The sequence below is a fragment of the Rhinoderma darwinii genome, chromosome 3 (genome assembly GCF_050947455.1).
Source record: "Rhinoderma darwinii isolate aRhiDar2 chromosome 3, aRhiDar2.hap1, whole genome shotgun sequence".
NCBI lineage: Eukaryota > Metazoa > Chordata > Amphibia > Anura > Rhinodermatidae > Rhinoderma > Rhinoderma darwinii.
In genome coordinates, this window is record NC_134689.1 from 392182792 (window position 1) to 392201528 (window position 18737).

Sequence of the window (18737 nt, forward strand, 5' to 3'; positions counted from 1 at the left end):
CAAGGTCCACGAGGCCTGATATCCGCTCTATATACCCATTTGTTATCCGTCACGGTGAATTCCACTTCACTAGCTATAGAGAGTAGATGGAAACTATGGATTCCTACCATCCAGACAGATGAGTGGAATGATATTTTGGAGTCTCATCTTCATGTTTCCCCATCCGCAAACAATAAAATGATCCAGTTATATATCATACACCAGGCATACCTGACCCCGGTTAGGATATACAAAATGGGACGTTTGCCTTCTTCAGACTGTCTGAGATGCCATGTTCCGGAGGCAGATTTTTGGCATATGATATGGTCATGCACTGTCATTAGGGACTTCTGGAACGACATACTATCCCTGTTATTATCCTTATTACATGTAGGCATTCCTTTATGTCCTAATATATGTTTGTTTGGTATACTGGATGGGGAGACATGGAATCACCACACTAGTATTTTCTTGAGAGAAACTCTATTTCTAGCACGGAAAAGCATAGCACAACATTGGATGAATGATCGACCTCCATCCATTGGTTATTGGAAGGGATTGGTAAATTCTGTAATACCTTTTGAGAAAGTTGTATTTCTAAATCGTGGTTGTAGTACTAAATTTTCTAAGGTCTGGGATATTTGGAATAACTCCCCTCTGACAGTCAACCCCGCCGCTGGTTCACCAGATAATGTGAGATAGGAATATAGGTGACCCACAAATTTTTATTATGTATCTCCATGAACTTGCTGTACCAGATCTATCAGCTGCTCATGGGTAACATGGGTCCTAGGTTGTTTTGTTTTCCTGTATATCTGTTTTTGGTTTTTGTCTTTTTGTTGAACTGTCATACATACGTCCTAGCAAACCAGTCTAAGCGCCATTATTAATGGGAAATCATCTGTTTGTAATGCTTTATATGTACTCATTACTTGACTTGCTATTTGTACATATCCTTGATCTAATATGCCATATATTGTAATTAGCAATGTGTGACTGTTTTTATACTTGTTACTGTAACAGTTCTTAATAAAACGAGTTTAAAAAAAAAACTTGATGTAATCATGTGTTACTATACTCGGATACCTATTGAAGGGGTTGTCCAGAATTAGCAAAACTTTACTGCTTTGTTTCAGAAACAATGCCACACTTGTCCATGGGTTGTGTCTGGTATTGCAGCTCAGCTTCATTGAAGTGAATACTCTATTTACTGCAATACCACAATGAACCTGTGGACAGGTGTGGCACTGTTTTTTTTTTATGATAGCAGACATGTATTTCTAATCCTGCACAACCCCTTAAATCTGAATAGACATGGAATAATACCACATAGGTATCTGCAGGGAAAATTAACAGCAGCCCTCAGCTTCCCACAGCGATAAAGACTTTCATAGGTTCCTTTATTTTGCTGAATATTACCCCCTGCCCAATACCATTGTGATAATAGCCACGATCAATGTGCGAGAAGCAGATATAATAAAAGATTAGATTTTTTTTTAATAGGGATACATATATGAAAAAACAATACCGCAAAGCCCTGAAAGCTCCGCTAGATACTAAACTATAATAAGGACACAAGAGACTTGAAATATGTAAGAAGGTTTATTTTATTATATGTATATTATTAATGTGAAGGACATCCCTATAACTAAAGCTGTTGATCCAGAAGAAGGCAAAAAACCCTGGACACGTTTGGCCAATTAGTATCACAGGGGGAAAATTCCATCTTGACCCCAGAAAATGGCGATCAGTTATAAACCCTGGATCAAAGCCGCTAATACTATTACTAGATGTGTTACAGGATCGTATGTTCTATATCTATCACCCTGACTGCTCATTACTAAGGGCTGTGAGTGGTTGTGGATGTCCTGTCCTGTGTAACTGTGCGTGTTATTAATAGTGAGGTATTAGTGTTTATATTATGGTGAGGTATTAGAGATTATAATATAGTGAGGTATTGCCACTTTCAAAAAAGGGGGTGTTGATTAGCAAGAAGGGGGCAGGGCTATCCCAGGCGGACAAATTTACTTTAATTTATGCCAAAAGTTGTCGTAAATTATATAAAAATCTATGCAAACTTGTAGTTGCCATAGATTTCAGATTGTAGCGCACAAACACGCCTGTAGGCAGACGCCTTTTAATAAGTTTCCCACAACTTGCTCCAGGGCTCTTCTGTCAGAAGAGTGGCATATGAAAAACCAGTATTAGTAAATCTGGGCCTTAGAATTTATATTATAGTGAAGTAACATAATATAAATACTAATATCTCACCATTATATTATAGTACAGAATTAACATTTATATTAGGGCCTATTCACATCACGTTTTTTCCTTCCATCGAAGGCATACGTTAGGAGGAGTCCCGAAGTATACCTCCAACAGAAGGCACCAGCGTATCCCACTGTATAGGCAAAGAGTGGGATAGGTCGCCCAAACTCACCAAGCACAGCTCTACATTAAGCGATGAGCCAGTTGAAGCCACTGTCCATATATACACAGTGACACCAGGAGCATTAAGCTGCCAAAATTCCCCTACTAGAGTAGCCCCTGACGTCACTGACCGCTACGAGATCATAGGGTATATATATATGGACAGTGATGTCAGGAGCTTTAAGATGTGGAAATCATCGGCCAGAGCATCGACAACGCTTTGGCCGGGAATTCGTTTCCTGGTTGAGTACTTGACATCACTGTCCATATATGGAGAGTGATGTCAGGAGCTTTAAGATGCCAGAATCAACAGCCAGAGAGTCCGCTCCTAAAGGAGTCCATTGTGTCACTGTCCATATATGAACATTGACATCAGGAGATTCAAGAAGCCAGAATCCCGGCCTGAGCGGTGGCAACACTCTGGCTAGAGATTCTGCTCCTGGAGGAGTCCCTGACGTCACTGTCTATATATGGAGAGTGATGTTAGGAGCTTTAGAATGCCGAATTCCTCGGCCAGACCTTCGGCAATGCTCTGGCCAGGAATTGATAGAGCCCCTGATTTCACTGTCCATAATGGACAGTGACGTCAGGAGTTTAAAATGCCGGAATCCCCAGCCAGAGCATCGGCAATTGTCTGGCCAGAGATTCGGCTCCTAAAGGAGTCCATATGAGCAGTGACGTCAGGAGCTTCAAGAAGCCAGAATCCCGGCCCGAGCAGCGGCAATACTCTGGCTTTGGATTCTGCTCCTGGAGGAGTGCCTGACGTCACTGTCCATATATGAAGAGTGATGTCAGGAGCTTTACGATGCCCAATTCCTCTGCCAAATCGTCGGCAATGCTCTGGCCGAGAATTCTGATCTTGATAAAGCCCCTGATGTCACTGTCCATGTATGGACAGTAACGACAGAAGCTTTCAGAAGCTGGACTCCCTGGCCAGAGCAGTGGCAACGCTCTGGCCAGGGATTCCACTCCTGGAGGAGTCCCTGACATCACTGCCCATATATGGACAGTGATGTCAGGAGCTTTAAGATGCCGGACTCCAAAGCCAGACCATCGGTAATGCTCTGGCCAGAGATTCCACTCCTGATAGATCTCCTGGAGGAGTCCCTGAAGTTACAGTCCAGATATGGACAGTGACGTCAGGAGCTTTAAGATGCTGGAATCCCCATCTGCAGCATTGGCAATGCTTTGGACGGAGATCCCACTTCTGACCGAGTCCATGACGTCACTGTCTATATATATGGACACAATAGATTTGAAGAAAAAGCTGCAGCACTCAGATATCCAAAAAAGTGTTGGTCTTTATTCACCAAGCAGTAAAAACTACAACTTTTCAACCCCTGTTGGGTCTTTGTCAAGCATAGTGATAGTAAATCAGTGCACTCTTTATATAACACATGTTAAATGACATCACTTCCTGAACATATTAGATATCAACAATAGTTAAATAACCCTTAAAAATGCATCATCATGGCTTCAAATATCTCCCACAACATCCAAGTGAAATACAATTATAAAACATGAATAGATCGCCAGTCTAGTACCTGTATATCAGTCAATTAAGATACATCTTATCTTGTCAGCGTCTATGGTTCTCCATTGCGCATGACAGGAAACCCTGGTAACCTCAACGTCCGGCGTCTGCCGTTACTATGGTTTCGCATCGCAATCTCATTCAAGGCCGCGCATGCGCTTTAAGACAGTTACTCAATCGTAACATCATAACCACGGAACACGTTGTTAAAATAACAACCAGACGCTAACAAAACATAGATGTGTCGCAAGAAGGGATTCTGCGTGTCTCATCAAAGGAATGGTAATCAAAGTACATTGTTTCACACCATGTTTAACAGATGTCCAAAAATAGAATCACTAATATCAGTTTCAATACAAAGTGGACAGAAATGCCTATAACAATCCTGCACCTATAATTTTTTCTTTTTCGATAAGACAGGCAGAAAATTCCCAAACAGACAGCAATCCCAAAGTCTGATAAGGTTTCTTCAAAGCTTTCTTCACGGATAATTCAAAAAGTGATTTCCCATAAAGTGTAGATGGCCTAAAAATAAAAACAAACAAGTACCATTAAAAGGAATATCCAATAATATTACAATCACATGACTCCTGGTCAGGCACTCTATCTTATATCTATTACCGAAGACGATGTGGCCAGAACCATGTCAAAAGACACAATCCTAACAAATGCCCGTTGTCCTGAACTCCCTCTTTAATCCTTTTTGTTCCAGGGTGTCCAGTTCATAAATCCATTTTAATTCAAGTTTTTTAAGGTTCTTTTCCCTGTCACCTCCTCTTCTCATTGGAGCTACCCCATCAATTATTCGAAATCGCAATTGTGAAATATTATGTCCGAATTTAATGAAGTGTTCCGGAATCGGTAAGTCTACCGTCTTACTCCTGATAGTATACTTATGCTGGTTAATTCGTGTTCTACATTCTTGAGTGGTTTCTCCCACATACAGGAGTCCACATGGACATTGAATGATATATATGATGAAACTGGAAACACATGTAAAGAGTTGTTTAATCCCATATATTTTCCCTGTCCTTGGATGTACCATGGTGTTACCCCGCATCATACTGTTGCAATTGCAACATCCAAGGCAGGGAAAACATCCCATCTTTTGGGGCTTAGCCCTGGTCAGCGAATCAATGTCCGCACGGCGGTCTCCAAGATTAGGGGGTATACGAAAAGACATAGTAGGAGGGTCCTGAAATTCAATATTCTTAGGGAAAGTATCACTGAGGATAGGCCAATAATCCCTAAGGATTTTTGAAATTTTTCTGCTCACTTGAGAGAATGTCGACACAAATGGAATTCTCTTAAGTATTTTCTTATTTAGATTTTTCTCAAGTAGATCACTACGTTTGCGTTTTTTAACCGCATTAGTTGCCCTTTCGATCACAGATCTAGGATAACCTCGACTGAGAAATTTGTTGCACATATTATTAAGTCTATCCTCCACAATATTATCATCTGAAACAATTCTTTTGACTCTAAGAAGTTGACTAAATGGGAGGGATTTTACTGTTCCCCGTGGGTGACAACTGTTGTAATGCAACAAATTATTACAGTCGGTTGGTTTCACATATAAATCGGTAGGTAACAAGACGATTGTCCTTCTTAGATACAGTTGTATCCAAGAATTGTATATTGTCTCGAGAATAAATCAACGTGAATTGAAGTTTGGGAAAATGACTCTTAATTTCTTCTTGAAATTTTAGTAGCTGTACTTCATTACTGTACCATATAAAGAAGATATCGTCTATGTACCTCATCCAGCCCCACACATATTGGAAGAAGCTGGATGGGTACACAAACTTATCCTCAAAAAATGCCATGAAGATGTTGGCGTACGTTGGAGCGACATTGGACCCCATAGCCGTGCCTCTACACTGGACATAAAAGGTGTCTTGAAAGAGAAAATAATTGCATTGTAGTACAATCTCGAATAGTGTCACTATGAATTCCTTTTGTTCATTATCAAGGGTCCAATGTCGCAAGGCCATGTCCTTGGATGTACCATGCGCATGCGCGGTCTTGAATGAGATCGTGATGCAAAACCATAGTAACGGCAGACGCCGGACGTTGAGGTTACCAGGATTTCCTGTCATGCGCAATGGAGAACCATAGACACTGACAAGATAAGATGTATCTTAATTGACTGATATACAGGTACTAGACTGGCGATCTATTCATGTTTTATAATTGTATTTCACTTGGATGTTGTGGGAGATATTTGAAGCCATGGTGATGCATTTTTAAGGGTTATTTAACTATTGTTGATATCTAATATGTTCAGGAAGTGATGTCATCTAACATGTGTTATATAAAGAGTGCACTGATTTACTATCACTATGCTTGACAAAGACCCAACAGGGGTTGAAACGTTGTAGTTTTTACTGCTTGGTGAATAAAAACCAACACTTTTTTGGATATCTGAGTGCTGCAGCTTTTTCTTCAAATCTATTGTGTGCAAGTTGTCCCATCAGACCTGGGACATTTGTGCTGCGTGCACCATCCCTTGTTAGGGATTATCTACCTTGTTTCCCTCAAGGGGAACCTTTTTGGCTGTGCTGCTGATTTCTTTACATTGTACGTTGGCCCTTAAGAGTGCACCCATATTGAGGATGGATCCTAATCAAGGTACAAGTAAAAACCTTTCACCAAGCATGTTTTTTTATTCTGATGACGATGTGGCTAGAATCATGTCTGGACACATGTGTGACAGTGCCTTCCTGAGCAAACCCACTGTGGAAATTCTAAGGAAGAAATGGGAGAATGAGAGGAGACAAAAAAAATCTCCTTAGAGTTACATTTATCTACTCTGGGAGAATATTTTAAAGCACAGAGGAACCCTAGATTACGCAGTCATTTACGACCGAATCTGTTCCAACAAAATGGAGATTTCTGTGCAAAATTCGAGCAGATCAGTAATAAATACTCCCTTGACATCATATTGCTGAATATTGAATTTCTACAGTCTGAAATTAAAAATAGCGATGTGAAAATCGTTGAATAAGAATCACAGTTACGAGAATTGATGTCTGAACTGGAGTTTGGGGAGTTCAGTGATAAAGTCACTACACATTTGGACTCTTATCATAAAGATACGGAAACCTATAAACACCAGAAATGGCACAGACACCTAGAGGACTACAAGAGAGGAACCGTATATAAGTGGCAGATGAATGAGACCTTTCCTCCAAAGACAGACACAAAAACGAAGGCGTAGAGGGCCAACGAATATGGCCTCTGAAACACATTAATCTGATGAACCATCACGATCAGTGGGCCCTACAACATCTACATCTTTTTTAGGAGAGAATACAAGAAGAAAAGACAACGCCACAGGAGGGGTGGCAGAAAACACCAAAGAGAACGTAAAAGGCAGAATAACGCGATCAAAGCTACCACCAACCGGGAAGAATGTCAACAAGACCGCAAAGAAATGGACAGACTAGTGGTGAATATCTCCTCTGTAGAACTTACCATCTCTGAATTAGATCTACTTAATAGAGGCCTTTCTTTCAGCCCACAAGGGCATTTCGATTGGTTCCAATGTTACATAGTTACATAGTTACATAGTTAGTACGGCTGAAAAAAGACACATGTCCATCAAGTTCAACCAAGGGAAGGGAAAAGGGAAGGAAAAATTTCTACACATAGGAGCTAATATTTTTTTGTTCTAGGAAATTATCTAACCCTTTTTTAAAGCCATCTACTGTCCCTGCTGTGACCAGCTCCTGCGGTGACTATTCCATAAATTCACCGTTCTTACTGTAAAGAAGCCTTGTCGCCTCTGCAGCTTGAACCTTTTTTTCTCCAGACGGAGGGAGTGCCCCCTTGTTTTTTGAGGGGGTTTTACAAGGAACAGGATTTCACCATATTTTTTGTATGTGCCATTAATATATTTATATAAGTTAATCATGTCGCCCCTTAGTCGTCTTTTTTCAAGGCTAAATAGGTTTAATTCTTTCAATCTTTCCTCATAACTTAAATTCTCCATGCCCCTTATTAGCTTCGTTGCTCTTCTTTGTATTTTTTCCAACTCCAGGGCATCCTTTCTATGAACTGGAGCCCAGAACTGAACTGCATATTCTAGATGAGGCCTCACTAATGCTTTGTAAAGTGGCATTATTACATCCCTGTCCCGTGAGTCCATGCCTCTTTTAATACACGACAATATCCTGCTGGCCTTTGAAGCAGCTGATTGACACTGCATGCTGTTATTGAGTTTATGATTTACAAGTACACCCAGATCCTTCTCAACAAGTGAATCCGCCAGTGTAGCGCCCCCTAGGACATATGATGCATGCAGGTTGTTGGTACCCAGATGCATAACTTTACATTTATCTACATTAAACTTCATCTGCCAAGTGGACGCCCAAACACTTAGTTTGTTTAAATCTGCCTGTAATTCATGAACATCTTCCATAGTCTGAACTATATTACATAGCTTGGTGTCATCTGCAAAAATAGAAATAGTGCTAGTAATGTGAACTTGACCTGATTGCTTTTTTTGGAGAATACGACTCACAGCAATTTTTTCGGGAGGAGACCAGATTGAGGGGAAGACCGCATATTGTGACACAAGTAAACTTAGATTTTGTGGTTTTGAGCTTTATACATCTAGTACGTTTCAGCCGCCTTCTACCAATAAGGTGGTTGAGACATATATTCAACTGGTAAAAGATAGGATGCATAAATTAAAGGAATTAATGGGGTAGCTCCATAAAAAAGGCTAATTTAACTAAATTAGAAATTGATGCTCTCGATGCACTTGCTGATGCCCATGACATTACGATCAAGCCCGCCGACAAAGGGGGTGCGGTCGTGGTCATGGATACCAGTGACTACATCGATGAAGCACTTAGACAATTGGGAGATGTGTAGGTGTATAAAAAAAACTTGATTGTGACCCAAAATTTGACATCATGAGAAAGATTAAAATCGTTGTTGATAATGCATATGCTCTAGATTTAATTGATGTCAAATTACATGAATATTTACGGGTTGAACACCCTAGGACACCGGTTTTATATTTACTCCCTAAGATTCACAAAAGCATGTGTAAACCACCAGGTAGACCAATCGTCTCGGGTGTTGGATCATTATTCACACCAATTGCTACAATCCTTGACCAGTTGTTATGCAAAGGAGCTACAAATGAAAAGTCTTATGTCCAGGACACAACCCAATTTATCAATAAATTGAAGGATATAGAGGTCTGTGATGACTGTTTCCTTGTGTCCTTTGATGTGGTATCCTTATATACCAGTATTGAACATGAGAAGGGGATGTTGGCGATTACTGAATTGTTGCGACATTGGACCCTTGATAATGAACAAAAGGAATTCATAGGGACACTATTAGAGATTGTACTACAGTGCAATTATTTTCTCTATCAAGACACCTTTTATGTCCAGTGCAGAGGCACGGTTATGGGGTCCAATGTCGCTCCAACGTACGCCAACATCTTCATGGCATTTTTTAAGGATAAGTTTGTGTACCCATCCAGCTTCTTCCAATATGTGTGGGGCTGGATGAGGTACATAGACGATATCTTCTTTATATGGTACAGTAATGAAGTACAGCTACTAAAATTTCAAGAAGAAATGAATAGTCATTTTCCCGAACTTCAATTCACGTTGATTTATTCTCGAGACAATATACAATTCTTGGATACAATTGTATCTAAGAAGGACAATCGTCTTGTTACCGATTTATATGTGAAACCTACCGACTGTAATAATTTGTTGCATTACAACAGTTGTCACCCACGGGGAACAGTAAAATCCCTCCCATTTAGTCAACTTCTTAGAGTCAAAAGAATTGTTTCAGATGATAATATTGTGGAAGATAGACTTAATATGTGCAACAAATTTCTCAGTCGAGGTTATCCTAGATCTGTGATCGAAAGGGCAACTAATGAGGTTAAAAAACGCAAACGTAGTGATCTACTTGAGAAAAATCTAAATAAGAAAATACTTAAGAGAATTCCATTTGTTTCGACATTCCCTCCTGTGAGCAGAAAAATTTAAAAAATCCTTCGGGATTATTGGCCTATTCTCAGTGATATTTTCCCTAAGAATATTGAATTTCAGGGCCCTCCTATTATGTCTTTTCGTATACCCCCTAATCTTGGAGACCGCCTTGTACGTGCGGACATTGGTTCGCTGACCAGGGCTAAGCCCCAAAAGAAGGGATGTTTTCCCTGCCTTGGATGTTGCAATTGCAACAGTATGATGCGGGGTAACACCATGGTACATCCAAGGACAGGGAAAATATATGGGATTAAACAACTCTTTACATGTGTTTCCAGTTTCATCATATATATCATTCAATGTCCATGTGGACTCCTGTATGTGGGAGAAACCACTCAAGAATGTAGAACACGAATTAACCAGCATAAGTATACTATCAGGAGTAAGACGGTAGACTTACCGATTCCGGAACACTTCATTAAATTCGGACATAATATTTCACAATTGCGATATAGAATAATTGATGGGGTAGCTCCAATGGGAAGAGGCGTTATCAGTCCTTGGGATTGTTGTCTGTTTGGGAATTTTCTGCCTGTCTTATCGAAAAATAAAAAATTATAGGTGCAGGAGTATTATAGGCGTTTCTGTCCACTTTGTATTGAAACTGATATTAGTGATTCTATTTTTGGACATCTGTTAAACATGGTGTGAAACAATGTACTTTGATTACCATTCCTTTGATGAGACACGCAGAATCCCTTCTTGCGACACATCTATGTTTTGTTAGCGTCTGGTTGTTATTTTAACAATGGGTTCCATGGTTATGATGTTCCGATTGGGTAACTGTCTTAAAGCGCATGCGCGGCCTTGAATGAGATCGCGATGCGAAACCATAGTAACGGCAGACGCCGGACGTTGAGGTTACCAGGATTTCCTGTCATGCGCAATGGAGAACCATAGACACTGACAAGATAAGATGTATCTTAATTGACTGATATACAGGTACTAGACTGGCGATCTATTCATGTTTTATAATTGTATTTCACTTGGATGTTGTGGGAGATATTTGAAGCCATGATGATGCATTTTTAAGGGTTATTTAACTATTGTTGATATCTAATATGTTCAGGAAGTGATGTCATCTAACATGTGTTATATAAAGAGTGCACTGATTTACTATCACTATGCTTGACAAAGACCCAACAGGGGTTGAAACGTTGTCGTTTTTACTGCTTGGTGAATAAAGACCAACACTTTTTTGGATATCTGAGTGCTGCAGCTTTTTCTTCAAATCTATTGTGTGCAAGTTGTCCCATCGGACCTGGGACATTTGTGCTGCGTGCACCATCCCTTGTTAGCTATTATCTACCTTGTTTCCCTCAAGTGGAACCTTTTTGGCTGTGCTGCTGATTTCTTTACATTATATATATATATATATATATATGCACAGTGACGTCAGAAGCTTTAAGAATCTGGAATCCCTGACCAGAACGGTGACAACTCTCTGGCCGTAAATTCCGCTCCTGGTAGAGACCCTGACATTAATGTCCATATATGGACAGTGACGCCAGGAGCTTTAAGATGTCAGAATCCCCTGTCAAAGCGTCAGAAACGCTCTGGCCAGACATAGCGCACCAGAAGGAGTCCATGAAGTCACATATATGGACAGTGATGTCAGTAGAATTAAGATACCGGTATCCCCAGCCAGAGCAACGCTCTGGCTGGGGATTCCGCTCCAGGAGGAATCCATAACAACACTGTCCATATATGGACAGTGACGTGAGGAGCATTAAGATGGCAAAATTTACATCCAGAGCATCGGCAATGCTCTGGCCGTGGATTCCGCTCCTGAAAGTGTGCCTGATGTCATTGTCCATATATGGACAGTGATGTTAGGAGCTTTAAGATGTCGGAATCCGTGACTGGGGATTTCGCTCCTGTAGAAGTCCCTGACGTCACTGTCAATATATGGACAGTGATGTCGTGGCCTTTAAACTACGAATTCCTCGGCCAGCGCATCGGAAATTGGAGGAGTATGATTTGGGGTCTTTATTTCAGAGTCTGGTCAGTGGCCTTTGTTTAAGGAGAGTCTGGTCTGCGGTCTGTTTTTCTGAGGGTAGTCTGGTCTTGGGTCTGTAATTAAGGGTAGTTTGGTCTGAGGTCTGTATTAAAGGGGTTTTTCGCCTTCTAACAACTGATGACCTATCCACCGGATAGGTCATTAGTATATCACCGGTGCGGATCTGACACCCGGACCGATCAGCTGCTCCGGTGACCTGCAGGCACCGGATGTTATGGCACATAATGCTATGTACGGAGCCGGAAGCAGTTGGCCCCGTACATAGCATAGCGGCCGTGCTGCAGAACTGCAGGTCTGCTCCTATTCACTTGAATAGGAGCAGAGCTGCAGTGCTGCGGGTTGGGCGGTATTCAGTGGCCGGAGCTAACTGCTTCCAGCATGTACATCTAGTGCACGGAGGCACCGGACCAGCTGATCTGTGCGGGGTCCGGGTGTCGGACCCCCACAGATCATGTACTGATCCGGTGAATAGGTCATCAGTTGTCAGAAGGTGGAAAACCCCTTTAAGGTCCCGTTCTGACGTTTCTTCTGAGCTTTCCGTCAGATAGATCCGGTGCCCATGGCTTCCGTTTGTCTCTGTTGTGCACCCGACCCATCGTTTTTTCGGAGGCAATAGCGTATTGCTTCCGGCAAAACGACGGGTCCGGTGCACAACAGAGACGAATGGAAGGCATTGGCACCGGATCCGTCACCATTGAAATCAATGGTGATGGAAACGGAAACCTCTGGTTTCCGTCTGTGTCAGTTTGTGTCTGTTCTGGGTCCCGCTCTGATGGAAAGCTCCGACGGAATGGGACCCCAACGCAGATGTGAACGAGGCCTAAAAAGTAGTCAGGCCTAGGAATAGTCTGGTCTGAAGTTTGTATTAGATGGATTGTCTGATCCGAGGTCTGTATTTAGGAGTATTGTCTGGGGTCTGTATTTATGGATAGTCTTGTCTGAAGTTTGTATTAGGAGGATAGTCTTGTCTGGCATTTTTATTTAAGGGGAGTCTAGTTTGGGGTCTTTATTTAGGGAGAGTGTTCTCTGGGCTTTATATTAAGAGGATAGTCTGGTATGGGGGTCTGTAGTTAGGGGTCATTTGTTTTGGAATCTGTATTAATGGGATAGTCTGGCCTGAGGTCTGTATTAAGAGGATAGTCTGGCAGTTTAATCTATTTTGTATGTGGGGTGTTAAAGTGTTATTTTACCTAAAGTTGATTAAAAAAAAGTGTGAGCTCTTCTTCTACGCCAGCGGCTGCGTATAATGGACATTCAGGGAAGCTGAGCTTAATATATTCTGTCTTGATTCCTCTGCAGATATCAAAATATGATGATCGGAGCCGACCTGTAAACAAAACAGACCATAAAAATCATCCCCAGTTGCATTGTGATGTCACACAGGGGCCCAGTAGAATTGTGGGAAACAAAATGGCTGCGGTGCCTGTAGCAACCAATCAGATTTCATGTTTTTAGTGAAGTGTAGGACATGAAAGCTGTACTCTGATTGGTTGCTGTGGTTAACTCCACCCCTTTTTGCCAGCCATAGGCCCAGTATGTTATAATAATAATAATCATATTAATGATAATGATGATGATGATGATAAAATATACATATTTACTGCTGTAACATACAGGAGTGTCTCTTTATAGGTCATGGGAAGTGCAAGAGAAAAGCATTGGGGCGCCATGGCAACTAATTAGCTTTTATTTTCTGGCAGCCTCTTGGAAATTGAAAGCAGCGTTCTGATTGGTTTCTGCAGGTAACTTGTCCACTTTTCTATTGCACTACTTCTGGGGAATCTCCCTGTAAATGAGTGCCAACAAAAAGTGTGCGTTGCCCATAGCAACCAACAACAATGCTGGATTCCTATTGGTTGCTATGGGTAACAGCACTGTTTGTCTGCGCTATTTGTCATACACACTGTATAATATATTATATAATGTATCTATGTGCTGATCATACAGATTCTATAATGTATGACTGTGGTATTATTACATATTAATAACATACGGCCCGTTATTCAATGAGGGAAATAATTCACTATTAGACTAAAGGACTGAATGTTGTTAATATGTAATAAACCCCTATAAAGCCCTTGGTGGGCACTGTGTGGCAGCAATGCCCCCCGACTATATTATACATATATCTTCTATACTACTGTGTCATGCTGCAAGTAATGAAAAAGAGGAAAGTGATAAATAAGGCTCTGTTCACATCTGCAATTGCACCTGGCGTGACTTGTAATGGGGTCCATTGGGTTCCATTGTGGTGTCTATCATTTCCCTCTTAATAAATTTGGCGCTTTTTATACTGACGTAGTTCAGTCTAAACCTGGTGCATGGAACACCATTCTTAATAAATCCCTCCCCCCATGACTTTAGATGATAGAGTTAGGCCTCATGCACACGACCGTAGTGGTGTGCACGACCGTGATTTGCAGCTCGGACAGCCACGGAGTGTCACCCGCAAGTCACGGGCTGTGTACATGGCCGTGTGCATTCATTTCATTCAGGCTCCCGGCAATGAACGGACCGTAGAAACACAGTCCCTGTGCATGGGCCCATAGAAATGAATGGAACCGCAATTCATCTGCAGATTTGCGGCCACAAAAACACGTTCCTGTGCATAGGGTCTTACCTTTATTCTGCCCTTGGTCTTCATCTTCTGAACTGAACAGTGAGCTCCGGCTTATTCTGGACAGTATTATTATAATGGAATCTTGTGATGTCATAATGTTTATTCAGATACAGGGCAGCACATGACATCACAGGATGACATGTTAGAATGTTACTGATGTCATCTTCAGGCCACCATTTTGTTGGTAGGCCCCAACAATATCCAGGTTACATGTAATATAGAATAATGAAGTCAATGGCCCACATTTACTACTAATGGCGTATTTTACACCGGTCAAAGGGGAGGGGGGTAGTTGGCGAGATCTGCACCAAATGTACTAAAAGGAGTGTGGACTAGAATGGAATATTTAGGAGTATTTTATTGGAAAGAAGTTGCTTGTGCCCCTTTTGACACCAGCTCATTAGCATTTATTGATGAGCAAGGCCTCTGATTGGTTGGTGTGGTTGTTTACTTGTTAGAGCATCACCTTGAAGTGCTGTGGTTGTGGGTTCAAAATATTTATTAAAATATATATAACCCCCTAACAGTCACATTAAAATGAGGGCGAAAAACATCTCAAGGGAAAACAGCTCCTGATTCTCAGCCGTTTTTCAATCAAACTCGCGTTTTTAACGGGCGTTTTTCTATAGAGTTTATGAAAAACTGCTCCAAAAATAGCTGAAGAAGTGACATGCACTTCTTTTTCAAAACGGCCGCGTAAAAAACACCCTGTAGGAACAGATCGCTGTTTTTACCATTGAAATCAATGGGCAGATGTTTGGAGGCGTTCTGCTTCCGATTTTCAGCCGTTTTTTGGGACGTTTACAGCCCAAAAAACAGCTGTAAATACTCTGTGTGAACATACCCTAACTTTTTTTGTAGATATTTAGTTTGTCTTGAAAAAAGTTGCCATATAATTCTGGTTCCTTTAGAGCAGTGGTTCCCAAACTTTCTGCGGCCAGGACCCACTTCTGGCCGAGACTCTTGTTTGGGACTCCACACTACAGTACTTCGCCCGATTTCATATGACGTATGTCAACATCATTCGTAGTTCGGTCCATTAGAAAAATAAGTCCCTGCAACATCGAAAATAATGATAATTGTGCGGGCGGGGGATGGGGCAGGCTCAAGGTATCCTGCTGCTGTGCATCGCTGAGATCCGACTATGGCTGCTGATGCACATGACCCAAACCGTCCGTACCTCAGCGGCCTAGCTAAGGGTTTAGCAGAGGGGGGGGGGGGGGGGGGGGGGGGACATCTGAGTAGGTCCCATAAAACTCAAAGCATTCTGATGGCCGCCGCTGCTGCTGCTGTCCATTGTGCAACGGAACCGATCGTGCAACGGAACCGGCACTTCTGATTTTTCTGTTCCTTTGCCCGTGAAGAGCAACGTGAAGAGCAACGTGAAGAGCAACGTGAAGAGCAACGTGAAGAGCAACGTGAAGAGCAACGTGAAGAGCAACGCAGGTGCGCACCCAGTCTTAGTGTGTTTAACCTTTTTAGTAACCCACTTAGGTACTTTTAATCATTGGTTTTTTTTTTTGTTTATTATTATCATTATTTTACTTTTTATCGTATTCTAAGGACACATATGTTAGGTATCTGTTCGGGCATACCAAAGAGAGGTTTGGTAACAGGCATTATTGCAGAACAGCACTTATGGTCTTCATTTGTCCCAGAGCTGCCACTATAAAAACTATCAGCCCCCCTTTTTGTCATAAATCATAAAATACAAATAAAACAAAACTATACACACCGTCGCCATAGCCGCCCCGTTCATACATATTATACATCAAAATGGCCGAAACAAAATAGGGAACTCATTCTAACGCTTCATTTTTTACATTTGTACATTTTAAAAATAAGGAACCATATATTACATTTTTTTTTTATCTTACTTGTTTTTTACATTTTACATTATTAAAACAAAAGAATGAAAAATACTATAAAAAAAAAAAAAAGTACAAAAAAGAGACGTGATTTTAAAAAAATAACATAAAAAAAATGGTGCAAGAATGAATTTAATAGTCCAACAAATAAAAATGTTAAGAGCAATAAACCAGCTGGCTTGCAAAATCGATTAAAAACGGTCAGTTCATTAAGGACCAAGTTATAAGGCCTGATTCACACGAGCGATGCGCATCTCGGACGTGAAAAACTGCAGTTTTTCACGTCGGAGGTGCATCCGTGCTCAGCGCTGCGGGACGCGATGTCATGCATCCCCCACAGTTGAGAGTCTATGGAGGGGTGTGTGAAAAGATAGGACATGTCCTATTTCCCCACGGACCCTTCACATGGTCCGTTGAAATAACGGCTGTGTGAACGGCCACATTGAATAACATAGGTCCGTGGGACACCCGCTGTTTCAACGGCCGTCCCACGGACGTTTATGTGAATCAGGCCTAAAACTGATCTTTCAGGGAAACATAAATCATAGACTCTGCTCACAAAGCGGTTTTTTCTTCTGTCAGAGGTATACACCGGGATATTCCCCGACATAAGATATTGTATAGGCATACAGTGGCAAATGTCCTTTATTGACTTTTATTGAAAACACGTCTACTGCACAGTATACATTTTCTTACTGTGACCCCGTTTAGAAAAGTGCAGCTTTCCTATACAGTAATAAAACAACGTATACCGACCCAGCATATACCAAAAGGCCACTCTTTTAGCATATGCTGGGTGCATGGAGGCCTATGGATACATTCAGCCTGTCAGAGCTTTCTGGGCCTATATGTTGAGGGTAAAGTAAAACTGAGATGAGAATAGAGGCATTCAGTCTTCAGGCAGTTTCTGTAGTGTAGTGGTTATCACGTTCGCCTCACACGCGAAAGGTCCCCGGTTCGAAACCAGGCAGAAACACTTTTATTTTTTTTTAGCTGCTACTTGACGGCTATCTTGTTTCAAGACTGTGAGCAAAAGTAAGGGTATGTTCACACGATAGTGTCCGTAACGGCATGTGCAGGCGCTTGAACGCCGCGTCCATTACGGACGTAATTGGCGCAGCTATTCATTGGAGTCAATGAATAACGGCTCCAATTACGGCCAAAGAAGTGACAGGTCACTTCTTTGACGCGGGCGTCTATTTACGCGCCGTCATTTGACAGCGGCGCGTAAATATACGCCTCGTGTGAACAGACAAACGTCTGCCCATTGCTTTCAATGGGCAGATGTTTGTCAACGCTATCGAGGCGCTATTTTCGGACGTAATTCGGGGCAAAAACGCCCGAATTACGTCCGTAATTAGTGCGTGTGAACATATCCTAAGGGTAAAAACACACTAGGCAGATTCGCTGAATAAAAGTACACAGCGTATCCGCCCTGGTAGCCACAGGGAATTCCGGCCCAAAAAAATGCACCAAATCGTAAAGCAGACGCTTACACTTACCCATGGCGATGCGTCTTTCTCTTCTGTGCATAGCCCAGCCTCCCGGGATGACGCTGTAGTCCATGTGACCACTGCAGCCTTTGATTGGCTGCAGAAGCCACATGGGATGAAGCGTTATCCCAGGAGGCCAGACTGCATTCAGAAGAGAGGGATGCGTCACCATGACTACTGCTGTAAGTATAAACTTTTTTTATTAATTTCAAATAAAATATCTGATAGATGCGGGTTTCAGTCTAGGACCCGCACCTATATCTAGAAAGGGGGGGGGTCACTCAACCCCGTTTCACCTGCTGCGGTGGCTGAAGGCAGCCGATTCCAGGTGGGGACTAATGGAGAGGGTGCCACCCATTTGGCGTCTCTATTCTGTTCAATGGAAGTTACGGAAGCAGCAGAGCAAGTTTCCGTAACTCCTATACAACCTGATAAGTACGTCCAAGGGTAGATATGGCCAGACCACAAGGAGTACTTTCCTACCTGTATCCAGGGTAGAGCTAATGAAGGTCAAATAAGATCCGGTACTGTTGTGAAATGGTTAGAGAGCACGACTACTACTCTATCCTATCAACGCAACCTGTAACAAAGTGATGAGAGAAACCCCAACAATGTCAAGAACGGGGGTGTGCCGTCCTTCATTCTGCTCAGCGGTTTCCTTATTTACAACCTAATAAAATGTAACTAAAAAAATATAAAAAAATAATAACAGTTTGTAGACTGCTGCCGAGGAGCAATGAGAGAATTTTATATGGAATCTG

At 41.8% G+C, this 18737-nt stretch overlaps 1 long non-coding RNA gene and 1 other non-coding gene across 2 annotated transcripts; one reads left to right on the forward strand and one right to left on the reverse strand.

The window, feature by feature from the left end:
- Positions 1–3692: 3692 nt before the first annotated feature.
- On the reverse strand, positions 3693–14691 carry LOC142748354 (uncharacterized). The gene is made up of 3 exons (XR_012882241.1): positions 14616–14691; positions 13186–13322; positions 3693–4468 (listed from the first exon to the last, which is right to left on the reverse strand). It is a non-coding gene; the product is annotated as an uncharacterized LOC142748354 (long non-coding RNA).
- A 2695-nt stretch (positions 14692–17386) lies between these two features.
- Positions 17387–17459, forward strand: TRNAV-CAC (transfer RNA valine (anticodon CAC)). The gene has a single exon. It is a non-coding gene; the product is annotated as a tRNA-Val (tRNA).
- Positions 17460–18737: the final 1278 nt, after the last annotated feature.